General features: G+C 49.9%; 1 protein-coding gene across 1 annotated transcript in view; it reads right to left on the bottom strand.

Annotated features, from left to right (window-relative positions):
- The window catches only part of ASTN2 (astrotactin 2), a gene marked incomplete at its 5' end in the record, with an annotated part of 331,301 nt that overhangs the window by 170,641 nt on the left and 147,910 nt on the right, over positions 1–12,750 (bottom strand). The window lies entirely within an intron of this gene.

Raw genomic sequence — 12,750 nt, 5'->3', positions numbered from 1 at the left:
ACATTGTGGGAAGAAAATACACCCTTTTACAATGCTTATATTTCATCCTCTACTGCCAGAATGGAGAAACATGCTGGGTTTTTGCATCTGTAATTGGGGAAGAACAGATGGTGAAGGCACAGTTGGAAGTAATACAGCCATTAAAATAATCTATACGGCTTGTAATTCTCCAGCACGTGAGTAAGAGGAGGGCCTGCCTCTGCCTGAGTGCCCACCTGGGCTGAAAAATGGGTGGGAAAAATGGGGCTTTTTGCAGGTTTGGGGATATTGAGGTGTTTTGGTTCGTTTGATGGGGTTTATCATAGAATCACAGAATGGTTTGGGTTGGAAAGGACCTTAAGATCATCCAGTTCCAACCCCCCTGCCACGGGCAGGGACACCTCACACTAAACCATGGCACCCAAGGCTCTGTCCAAGCTGGCCTTGAACACCGCCAGGGATGGAGCATTCACATCATTCCCCTTCTCATGGGATGCTCCTCTCGAGGCAAGCTGAGGAGCCGACAGCTGAACCAGAGCTGCTTCCACTGAGTATTTGACCCCCATGTGCCATGTAGGGCAGATTATACCCCCAAGACATCCAGTTAAAGCAACTGCTAGCTTCCCATCTATCTTAATAGATTTACAATGATATAAACAGATGTAAAAAGAGCAGCAGAAAGTCCCAAGCACTTCAGGCACGTAGGGGTGTTTCTGTGCTTAACACAGATTTCAAATGGCGGTGATGGGAGAAGGAATTACACAAAACCACTCCAATTGATTCATGAAAATGGAAAATTCTCAGGGCAACGCTCAGGCTCTGCCATCACCTCTATCACTTGCAAACCTCGAGAGCAACAAAATGTATTATCAGAGTGAGAAAATTGCCCAGGAAAGCCCAGACGTTTAGCCAATACATGGAAATGTATGTCCTTGCTCTGCACGGTTTCAGAGAGCTCTAACCCCCCAAACACCCCAACCACGGCATTGTTTGGTGCCTGGCCTTTGGTTACGCTTTGTGTTCATTTGTTTCTCCATACAGAGTGCTATAGAAAAGGTTCTGTGTCAATACAAAATCAAGAAAATACCTGAAATCTTCAAAAAACACACTGGAAGGAGCAATCCTTTCCCACTCAGACGCAGAGGCCTGCATCCCCATCCTGAATTATGGAAGGGAGAAGGAAAGGGAATCACAGCAACAGCCCCTGTACCCAAGCACCCCATGTCCCTCGGGCACTGTGCTTCCCATGAACACCTCCCTGGGCTGGACACAATGATGCTCTCAGTCAAAAACCTCTCCATTGGGCTTAAAACCTTCACTGCGATCACCAAGCAAGTACCTCTCCAAACCCTTCCTTTCCACCCTGAACACACGGGAGCCAGCAGGACGTTACCTTGACAGCTGGCTTTGCTTTATGGAGCTGTAAATACATTTGTTAATAGGCTGGTGGCGAGAAAGATGTGTTTTCAGGCTCGAAACCATCCAAAATTAACGATGATTCATTTCAGAGGGGGTGAAAGGGTGGAGGAAAGGTGAATGCAAGGCTGAAACCCACAGAATATGAAAGCCTTGAAAGAAAGAGCCACAAAGCCCCTGCATAGCTGCCTTCTGGCTCTCGGAAAGAGATTAAAAACCTGAGCAGCATCAGGCTGAAGCAGACGTCACAGAGGCCACCCCGGGCCATGCTCATGCTCAGATAAGATTCTTTCGTATTATTATTTTCCTGGAGACAACCCAGCCTTTGCTAACACAGAGCTCTGCGGCATCACCCACACGATGGGCTTATCTAAACCAAGGAGACAAGATGCTGGTGCCTGGGGTGACCAGGGGTTCCCACTCTCTACCTCAGAGGCATCCTGCCCTGAACAGCAGCATCTCCTCCTCTTTCAGCATCTCCTCCTCTTTCAGCATCTCCTCCTCTTTCAGCATCTCCTCCTCTGTGTGTGTTCAGCAGCAGCAGTCATTTTTCTCCTTCTTACTAGCTGGTGCAGTGCTGTGTTTTTGACTTTAGCCTGAGAACAGTGCTGATAGCAACACCTAAAACATCAGTGTGTTAAGTAATGCTTACTCCGATCAGTCCCATGCTCTGCCAGGAAGGAGGGGCACAGGAAGCCAGAAGGAAGCAAAGACAGGACACCTGATCCAAACTATCCCAAGGGATATTCCATACCACAGCACGTCATGCCCAGGATAGAAACTGGGGGGGAGTTATCTGGAAAGCACCGATCACTGCTCAGGTTGGAATGGGGATCAGTCAGCGGGTGCTGAAGCAGTTGTACTGGGCATCACTTGTATTTATTGTTTTTTCTCTTTCCCCTTTTAGCTTTATATCCTCTCCCCTTGTTATTTCCCTTATCATTATTAGTATTAGTGTTAGTAGCATTACTACTACTATTATTAGTAGTAGCAGTTTGCAGGGGGAAAGAAGGGAGTGCGCAAGTGGCTGCGTGGCTCTGAGTTACCAGCCGGGCTTAAACCACAGCAGTGTGTCAGAGCATTAAGCCTGACTTGCCTTCGTTAGCCCCGGTGCTGCTCCGCCGCCACCTAATTTGACTAACCCTTTAGTGCCTAATTTAATTACCCCGGCCCACAAAGTGACAGACAGCTGTTAAAAATGGTCATTGCATTATTAATACGCTCCAGTAATTTCCCATTAAAACTATACTGTTACTAATTCCCCCCCCCTTGTATTTCTTCCTTCTTAATTAGTCTATTTAAAACTTTGAAGGAATATTCTCTTTATGGTAAATGGGAGCGTCGAGCAAATTACATTTTTGATGGAATACTTCTGTGATAGGCCAGCAAATAAGAGCGTTGAGTTGTTAATTATTGTCAGAGTTTCACACCATGCCTGCTAATGAGGCAGTCAATCTTCCCTGCCATTCCCGGAATATTAATGGAAGCCCATTGGTATTGATTTTGTCACGGGGACAAGGCAGGGATCCCTCCCGCTTGGGTGGCTGTAGGGAAGGCAAGGAGGACCCTGCACTTTGGGGGATACAGAGAGCTTTGGGATGGGCTGAGTCAAGGAGGGTTTGAAGCTGGATGAAGCTCTTGGATATGCCTATAGAGGGTGTCAGCTCCTGTCAGACACACTGGCCCCTGTCCCCAGTCTCTGCGTCTACTTGCTGATTGAAGGGTATCAGATTGATTCCTTATCTTTCTCTGATAAGAGAACTTGGTTGTTGGGTTTAAGGCAAGAGAAACACTTGATCTGTCTGGATTTCAACTGATAACTTCATGGAGTGATGCAGGGAAATTATTAGCAAAGTGACCATGGATAAGGATTGACATGAAACTACAAGGTGGCTGAGACTGTACAAAAGCAGCCTTTGAGCTGCGCTGAAAGATGCAACAGGGAACTTTCAGTAACATTTCTCAAGCCCTTTGGGGACTGATCCTATTCGGTATTTGCACTAGTGCTTCTCTTGGAGGATGGAGGAGTCTTACAGCAAAGTCTGCCACTGTCAGTCATAGGATATGAATACTCTAATCACTCAGGGTCCCATTGCCCATCTCAGAGAGCAAGAGCCAGTCTTATGGGGCCATGCCCAGTGCAACCCCCAATGCCTAAGCCATCTGCCTGCAAACAGCGTCTTGGCCAAGCCAGACTTTAAGAGGTCTTGACTTCATAACAGGGGAACCAAGACAGAGAGGAGCAGTGGTCAGCAAGGAGGTGTCAGGGTCCAGGACCGATGTCCCACCTAACACCATCTCCCTGAGCATCAGGGAGCTGCACCATCAAGCAAGAGCTTGCCCGTACATACATGCCACTAAAAGCTGCCACACATATCCCTGCTTCAGTGCCCAAAAGCAGGGATGAGCACACACAGAGAAACTGTCCCACCTGAGCCATGGGGACTGCTCGAGTGGCAAAGCCCCCCTGCACAAGCACATCCCCTTCTGCCTTCTGCAGCCACAGCTGCAAGAACAAGGAGCCCTTTCAGAGCAGCAGCACTGCTACCATTGCAGGTGAAGATACATGGAGCAGACACAGACACGCTGATGGTGCTGCTGGAATATGGGCAGGAGGGACCACAGCAGCTCCTGGCAGTGCTGGAGCTGCAGCAGAGGACATGGGACTGACTTTGGCAGGGCCCTGTGGCAACTCTACATTGCCAACACAGGCCAGACTCTCACAGCACAGTGGAGAGGTCAGAGCTTTGGGATGCTACTCCAGGTACCTGCTGCAGCTGCTCCAGTTGGGAATAAAGGGGGGCTGAGATCAAGAGCTCCATGGTGGGTTAACTCCAAGGGGGGTTTCAGGGCATTCCCCTGGGGAGGGAGTGCAGAACAGCTGCTCCACAGCATTCCCTTAGGCAGATGAGCCCTAATACACATCAGGGACCTATTACACCTATAGATCATGTCTGTGTGGATAAGCAGCATATTCAACCCTTGAACAATACCCATCAAGGAGCCCTTTATTAAACCACCCACAACTTTATCGTTAACCCTTTATAAACTACTCAGCTATGGCTCCAACCTGGATCTGAATCCAGCACTTCAGAGCCAACATCTCCAGCTCTGGCCCGTCCGTGTTTGATATGCACTGATTAAAATAAACCAACTAAAAAGGGAATGTGGACTAAACTGAACTGAATAAAGAGACTTCCCACCACAAAAGCTCAGTGCATATTTACACAGTATCCTGCCTTAACTCTCAGCTTCTTCATTTATGTCATTTTAAGCCCTTCGCAGCAGTAGGGAAGTACTATCCGGTGTTTAATTGTGTGTTCTGCTGGGTTCAGCACAGCTCCCGATGAGCTGCTGCTGGGAGAGAACCCAGCAGGGATGGACGTGGAGAGGCAGTGACAGGGGACATCCGACACAGAGCCACCAGCCAGGAGGGGAAGCAGCACCAGTGATAATACCACAGCCTGGGGCAGTTTTGCCTTCAATATAAGGCAAAACAACCCTGAGCAACCTGGCTATGTGATGCTATGAGGAACTGGAGTGCAACAACCAGATCTCCTGTTCGCAGGAGACATGAACATGTTCTCACCCCAAACCCAGTGCCAGCAGAACTGGGCATGCCCCAGTGCAGCTGGGGGCTCTTCACTCCATCATGTGCCTCCCCTCCAATGCCTGCTCAACGCCAGTCACTTCCCTTTCCTCCAGAGGAGGTGAAAAACGTGCTCTATGAAATACATAAGGGCTGTGTGGTCCATGAACACTGTCATCACCACCCCTCCTTCCCTGGAGAAGAGAAGCTGCGTGGAGACCTCAGAGCAGGTCCCAGTGTCTGAAGGGGGCTACAAGGATGCTGGAAAGGGGCTCTTCAACAGGGACTGTAGCGATAGGACAAGGGGTGATGGTTTCAAACTGAAACAGGGGAAGTTCAGGTTGGAGACAAGGAGAAGCTCTTCCCTGTGAGGGTGCTGAGGCGCTGGCACAGGGTGCCCAGAGAAGCTGTGGCTGCCCCATCCCTGGCAGTGTTCAAGGCCAGGCTGGACGAAGCCTTGGGCAACATGGTCTAGTGTGAGGTGTCCCTGCCCATGGCAGGGGTTGGAACCGGATGCTCCTAAGGTCCTTTCCAACCCAAACCATGCTATGATTCCCTGCCTCCACCCTGGGCAGCACCAGCGCTGCTCAGCCCCACCAGAGCCTGCAGCACAGTGTGGCAGCGGGTCCTTAACTGCACTCATCTGCGTGATGATAAAAGGCACTTGGTTGCAGCCAATAGCACCTCATTATATCAAAACCACCGCAGGAAACGTCTAGAGCTGAATTGATTATGGCACAGTAATTCTTCAGGCAGTGAAAGCAGGGCAATTCCCAAGACGAGATTATTTTTTTGCAAGGCTTCACCTAATTTTCTTGATTTTGCTCATTTTTCCCCCCCTCCCCGCTCGCTCCCCAGCCCTGCTTCCAAAACTCTCTTTGATTTAGTCCTTCAAAACAATACTCTGCTTAACACACTCCGGCGTAGTGCTCGGGAAAGCATCACCACCCACTGGACCTCTGGCTTTAATCAGGGAAAAGGAGGGGGGAAGCTTTTGCTTTTCACTCTGTTGCCAGAAGTCCCATCTAGGGAGACCAGAAAAAGACCTCGCGGATGCTTATAAACATCTAAAGCAAGAATAAGCTGAGTAAGCAACAAATGAAAGAGACGGAAAGGAACAATGATGCAAAACGTGGGCAGGGCAGAGGAACAGGGCAGATGATGCGACCACAGTTTGGTTGCAAAGCACAGAAAGGTTTCATGAGCCAACACCAGGCAGGAAACGCCATCTCCTGCACTGTTCAACACTGATTTTAAACCATGCACTGAGCGTCTTGGTGCTTCTAACCTCATTTTGAGCTGTTTTTCCTCCTTTGGTTGTCGGGGGGGGGGCAGGGAGAGCCTGCAGAGCATCCCTCCTGCCTCTGGAAACTGCATGGAGTGAGAAGGACCAGCACAGCATGAGCAAAGCTACTCCGAGCTGCCTCGAAAGCGCTGCACCAATGGCTCTCGTGTCTGTCCCAAGGCCAGAGAAAGGAATAGAGGGCATTTTGTCCTAATAAATCACCCCAGGAGCTGGGGTGACATCCCGGAATGGAGCAAATCCCGCGGGAGCAGCAGCCGTGGCAGTGGGGCACTGTACCGAGTCCATCGGAGCTGATGGAAACATCACCCCGGTCCCTGCTGCTCAGGAGCAGGAGCTGAAACTAATGAACTTCATTTGTCTTTGGAGAGTGCAGCAGCCCTGGCTTGTGGGTTCAGCAGCTCGTGTGGTCACTGCCGCAGCAGGCAGCTGCTTGCCCTGCATGGAAGGCGAATGGGAGCTTTGCCTCTTGGTTATGTCTGGTTGGCACAGAGCTGCCTTCCCTTGTCCCTCCATGGGGAGAACAGTGCTCATCTGCAGCGACTTGCCATCCTTCTCTTCCCTTCAGCAATCCCCAAACCCCCACGAAAATAAACTTCTTCCTCAAGAGTCCTTTCCAAGCTAAGGAATGGTGGCTTCTCACGGTGTCCTTCAAGCAAATGGACAAAGCTCCCCTGTTCATGTCCACCTGCATTCCCATTTGAGTGAAGTGATCCAATGGTAGGTACAGGAGATGAAAACAACAAAGGAGGAGCAGACCCAGTCCATGTCAGGCAAGTTTTAAGCAACTGAAATCTCACCAGAAGTGGTTGGTGGATGGTGCCAGAACTTTCCACTAAGCTGCATTAAGAAATAGCTGAAGAAAGGCATTAGCATGGGACCGCATCCCCAGAGTTGCACAGTGAAGCTGAAGGACAGTTGTGCATCCACATGGGACTGAGGCCATTATCCCACCCTATCCTGGAGCATCTCAGGGCCTTAAGGACAAAGTTGCTGAGAGAGGGCAGGGACACTGAGCATCCTTCCCCAGGCCCCACAGTGCTGGTGTGACACCGCTGTCTCCATCCCCACCAAAAGCACCACAGCTCCCTCCCCAGCACAGAAGGAAGAAGAGGAGGAGAGCAGAAGTTCCCTGTTCCAAGCCTGGCACTGGTCCCCACTGTCCCAGCACCATGCTGCCACAGAGCCAAGGCCAGGGGATGAACCTGGTCCCTCTCCTGCCTGCAAACCTTCTAGTCCTCATCACAGGCAGGAGATGCACATGAAGGCAAAGGTAATAAAACTCAAATAGTAAGGGAAAAAATGTAATTCAGGAAAAAAAGGAGAGAGAGGCTGTATAAACAGAGGGGCCACGGGGCTGCTCTTTGAACAGGCAGCTACAAAGCACGCTCCAGCCGATATTTAACACAAAGCAAAGGCAGGGACAGCAAAACAAATAACACCATCAAACAAAGATGGGAGAGCGCCTTTCACTGAAGAAACCCAAGGTTTGATTTTGCTGCCTTGCATCAGCCTTTCAGCTAAGCACGCACAGCAGCACAGTGGTTTCAAGTCCCCTCTCTAAACCCTCTGTGCTCACTGCTTGTCTCAGTGTTGGCAGGATGCTGCTCCAGCGGCTGAATGGATGGACACACAGCTACAGCAGCACATCTGGGGCAGACAGAGATCACTGCCAGCCCCTTCGTTGTGATGGGAGATCCCAGATACATTAAAAGAAATCTGGGGATGAGACATCTGTGTATTTGGTGGGTGTTGGGGCTTTTACAATTGTCTCAATAAATATACAAACAAAATCTGTTCATTCTTTGGGTTGTTTTTCCCTCCTGGGCTCTCAGGCACCGTGATGAGAGGAACAGCAATTGCTCAGCTGCCAAACTTGTAGCTATTTCTCCCTACAATGGACCTGAGAGCCAGGTCCAAATTCACGCCCCCTGCATCCCTAAGAGGTTTGATCATTCCCTGGGCAGTTCTATGGCCCAGCATCAAGACCTCACAACCGCAGTGGGTTCCGAGCACAGAGAGAGTTAAACTCAGCGTAACCATAGCAGGAGCTATTAACCACCCCTGAAGAAGGAAGGCTGAAATGTCCCTTGGATCCTAGGCATGAAAAATCACCCCCGGCTGATGATGGACCAGGAAGAGACAAGGTGAGGGCAGTAAGGTCCCTCCAGCCTTCCAGCGGCACTGGGTGTTCTGCATTTCAATTCTGACCTACCTTAGACACTCGCCGGGTGATTTCAGCTCAAGATTTCCTTTCCACCCCTATTTCCCTATCACATCCCTCAGGTAATTCCTCTCATTCTACTGCTCACACCCTTCGGTGGCTGCTGCAAGATTCCGTCTCCATTCAGCCACCTCACAGCCAAGTGAGATGTACCTGGTGCTTCTCACCCACTCTCATATATCAAAGTGGGATGCAGGGAGCAGGAAAAGTCCCAATAAGCAGCCAGGAGGATGCTAAGTTGACAGATGCAGAGGATGGCTGCTTCTATGTAAAGCATCTGTCCTTACCCTCCAGAGGATGAGGCCAAAGGCTGCCTTTATCCCAGCGTAAGCACTGCAAGCTGCTTCTCCACCACATTTTGCTAGATGATAGCATGTTAGGGTTCTAAGAAGCCCATGCCAGAGCAGCAGGGATGTTATCCATGGGGATGACAGTGTCTCTGTGATGTCCAAGGTAATGAATTACTCAGAAATGAGTAACTTGTGCCTGGTGATGCAACGATCAATTTGCTTCATCTTTGAAGCCATTCATTCATCACCGACTGCCTCCGCTCACAGGCACTTTATTGGCACCGAAACAGCAAGTGCAGGCAGCAACCCGGGTACCCACTGTGGAACAGCCCAAGAAAGGGGTTTCTTCCTGCATTAAGCATCCAGAAATCACAGCCTTGTCTGGTGCAAAGAAAAGGGGGGGATAAAAGACCAAGTTCCCATGGCATCTCCTGCACTGAATGTCACGAAGAGTGGGCAACGTGTCCCCCCACCAGCATGGTGCCCCTGGGGACCAGCCCAGCCCAACTCCTGAGCCTCAGTGATGCTCACCTGCAGCAGCATCCATTCTCCTGCACTCCTGCAGATAAGGGGCAGGGCAGATGAGCTCTGCTGCTGCTGCTGCAGTGTGGCCACAGCAAAGCTGATTCTCCTCTCCTGGCCCAGATTCCCTTCGCCTTTCTCATCCACGTCACTTTTCATCCTCCTTCACTTACAGGCAGCCTCACACCGCCATTCTCAGCACCCACTTGTAAACCCTGAGTACCCAAATCACTGCAAAACAACACTGCAAACCCCTGTAAGACACAGCATGGCCGAGGCAGGGAAAGCCACAGGCAAGGAGCAAAAGCCCAGCTCCTGCTCTCGACAGGAGACAGGATGCGTACAGACACAGATGGAATGCATCTTCAACACGAGACAGGATGCATACGGGGACAGAGCTCTGCACCGAGAGAACTGGAAATGAAATAACAAACAAATACAAAACCCCATAAAAAATCCAGTTGATTGTACTTGGGCAAAGAATTCCGAGAGCAAAGGGGCTCACTTGGGAGCAAAACGAAGATGAATCGACAGCGAGTTCAAGAGAATTCATTCTGCCGCTGAACACTTTTCTCTCCATCAGGACATCTCAAAGCCTTGTCAAGCAAAGGCAAGGCTTTTATTTGTTTCTATGGTTGCCATAACGATAGAGCTGTATGTCATGTCAGGCAGCAGCTGAGGCTCGTGCCTCTGATTTATAGCTGCTCACCAGGAATTAGCAACTTCTTCTGCAGAGAGAAGGTGGCACCACGAACCAGGACCACAGGCACTTGCTAGAGCCACTCTCTGCTCCCTAGGTTATCTCTCCTGTCGGTTCCCAGCAGCCAGCCCTGCCCAAAGGGATGCTCCTATTATCCCTTGGAGGGATGCTTCTATTATGCCCTGCAGGGACGCTTTCACTATCCCCTCCAGGGATGTTCCTATTATATCCCCGCAGGGATGCTTTTACTATCCCCTGCAGGGATGCTCGGTGCTGGCAGTGGTGGGACCCAGGGGTGCAGGTTCTCCCTATGAGCTGAACAGCATAAACTGCCACAATTATAGTGATTCCCAGTCCCACAGGACAAGTGGTGTCCCTTAAAGGGCTAAAGAGAGGTGGCAAAGCGTCCAAGGAAGGCCAGTGGGAAGGATTAAACAGCTAACAGCAATTCGTTTAAAAAATATATGGATTACCGTGTTTACCACCAGGTTATGGGAGAAATACAGGTAAGGAAAGAGGGATAAGGAATGGGAAACAAAGAGGGATCTGGAAAACAAGCGAGAAAAGGTGGGAATTGGAGGTATTTCTTGTTCTGGCAGGGGATGTGCAGCTGGGACAAGCTGCCCAGCCTGGGCCGTGGCCTCCAGCCCAAACCACCAAACCAGAGGCTGCCCAGCATGGGGAGAGCCCTTCAGCACTGCTGGCCAACATCCCATGAACAAAGACATCACCATGAGTGTAGCTGCCATGATTCCAGATGCGACTGATGTGATCATCGTGTGGAAAATCAGAGTCCGGGGTCAAGGAGGGGATGCTCTCTATGGCTACTGATCAATTATATATACAAGTTTCATTGACTCTAAGCACCCTCGTGCTTAATTTATGATGCACAGCCCTAAAACCTCCATCACAAAGTTCTGCATGCAAAGTCCCATCCCACTCAAGCCCCAGCACGCGCAGGAGCATCCCTGATGGGATGTTTGCAGTAGACCTTTTGGCTCCTGTCCGCAGGAAGTTTCTCTACTTGGCTGCAGCAGGAGGAGGTATGGACCCTTCGTTCCCATCCAGTACAGCATCGGTACATGCCATTGCATTGCTCAGCAGTGAAACACACAGAGAACAGCATCATGAAGAACAGCATCCCTCCAGGGAAGCAGCATGGAGCCAGCGCTTCTCCAGAGGGCTGCTGAAAGGCAGAGCCTCACCTGCTCTTCCACAGCATCAAGCACCTTCATCAAAACACAAGACCACGTTTGAACCTTTAACCCTCCGAGCTGTAAAGACTTCATCACTTGTTTTCTCCAAACCAGGCTCGCTGCAATTTCCCTCCATTAAACTCATCAAGACAAGTGACCCTGGTGCCAAGAGGTGTCAGACTAACGAAAGGTCTGGAGGAATGCAGCACACTTGTTATTAGAGACACAGAAGAAACACAGGACCGAGCTGCCATCACATCCTCACAGGACAGCAAACAGGGCACTGGAGGTGCTGAGATGCAGCCGTGTTGAAGCTGGTGTAATGCAGCCCAGGATCTGCCCTTTGGCATGGGGATGTGTTAGAGCTCAAGTGCTACGGAAGCTGCCAGCATGGAAGGGCAGATAGTAGGATAGCCCTGGGAATAGGTCCTCCCATGCAGAGGGATGGCTGTGCTTGGACACCTACATAATAGACAGCACGTGTTCATCTCCAGCGGTAGGTCTGACATTAATGGGGTCACCATCTGGACATCTGAACCACCAAATCTTCTATATTAATACTCCCTTGAGAAGCTACCAAGAGTTGTCTCAGTCCAGAGGGGACAAAGTGAAGAGGGTGCAAGATAAACAGCTCTAAAAGTACCTTTCTCATTGTATGAAAGCACAATGGACACAAGCCAACACGAATATCTATGAGCATCAAACACAGCAGCATCCCTGCTCACCACCTGCAGTGGACCTGAGCAGGCAGTATAACCCTGGTTTCCACCCATCCTAGAGTGCTCGGACCCCAAGCTTACAGCCTGGTCCCTGCTTGAGAAGTAGTTTAATTTCTAATGCAGAAATAATAGATTGCTTTTCAGTTTTCACTGTATCTGTGAACCCTTCCATAATTCAACATCAAATATTTAGTATTACGTTTATTAAGGTTTTAATAATTCAGCATCTCCTGTATGTAAGATACAAGAGCTGTGAACTCGCCTCCCTTACTCTACCTGGGTCACTCCAATATTTATACCTGGAATTCTCAGCTCAGATTCCACTTATGAAGGGAGCAGGCAACAGCCTCCGTGCCAGAAACATCCCTCCTCTGCCTGGCATTCATCCATCCCAATCGAGACACAAGGATCAGTGCTAAGACACAATCAAGGTGCTGGAGCAGAAAGCAAGCTTCCCAGCCTCTACTTTCACTACTTCAAATGAAGATGTGAGGAGGCAAGAAAGAAATCATGTTCTCCTGGCGTTTTGGCTTGGAAAACGTTAACATAAAGCAAGGGGACCCATCACCTTCTCATATGGAAAGCAACATTTTTCCACAGACAGGAAAAACAACACTCTGAAGGGAGCCAAGCTGTGATAGGTATGTACCATCAGTCTCCTTCTACAGCACTAATGGGCCACAGAAACACCCTTGGAAGTGAGGACCTCTTGGATGCCAGCCCTGGCTCTGCCATAGCTTTTGTAAGCTCTTGCTCCAACCGTAGCCCTGCCAAGATGATGGGACAGAATGGAAATCCACCATCCCATCGCT

Source organism: Psittacula echo (assembly GCF_963264785.1).
Source record: "Psittacula echo genome assembly, chromosome: 16".
Taxonomy (NCBI): domain Eukaryota; kingdom Metazoa; phylum Chordata; class Aves; order Psittaciformes; family Psittacidae; genus Psittacula; species Psittacula echo.
This window is presented reverse-complemented; position numbering and strand designations above follow the sequence as displayed.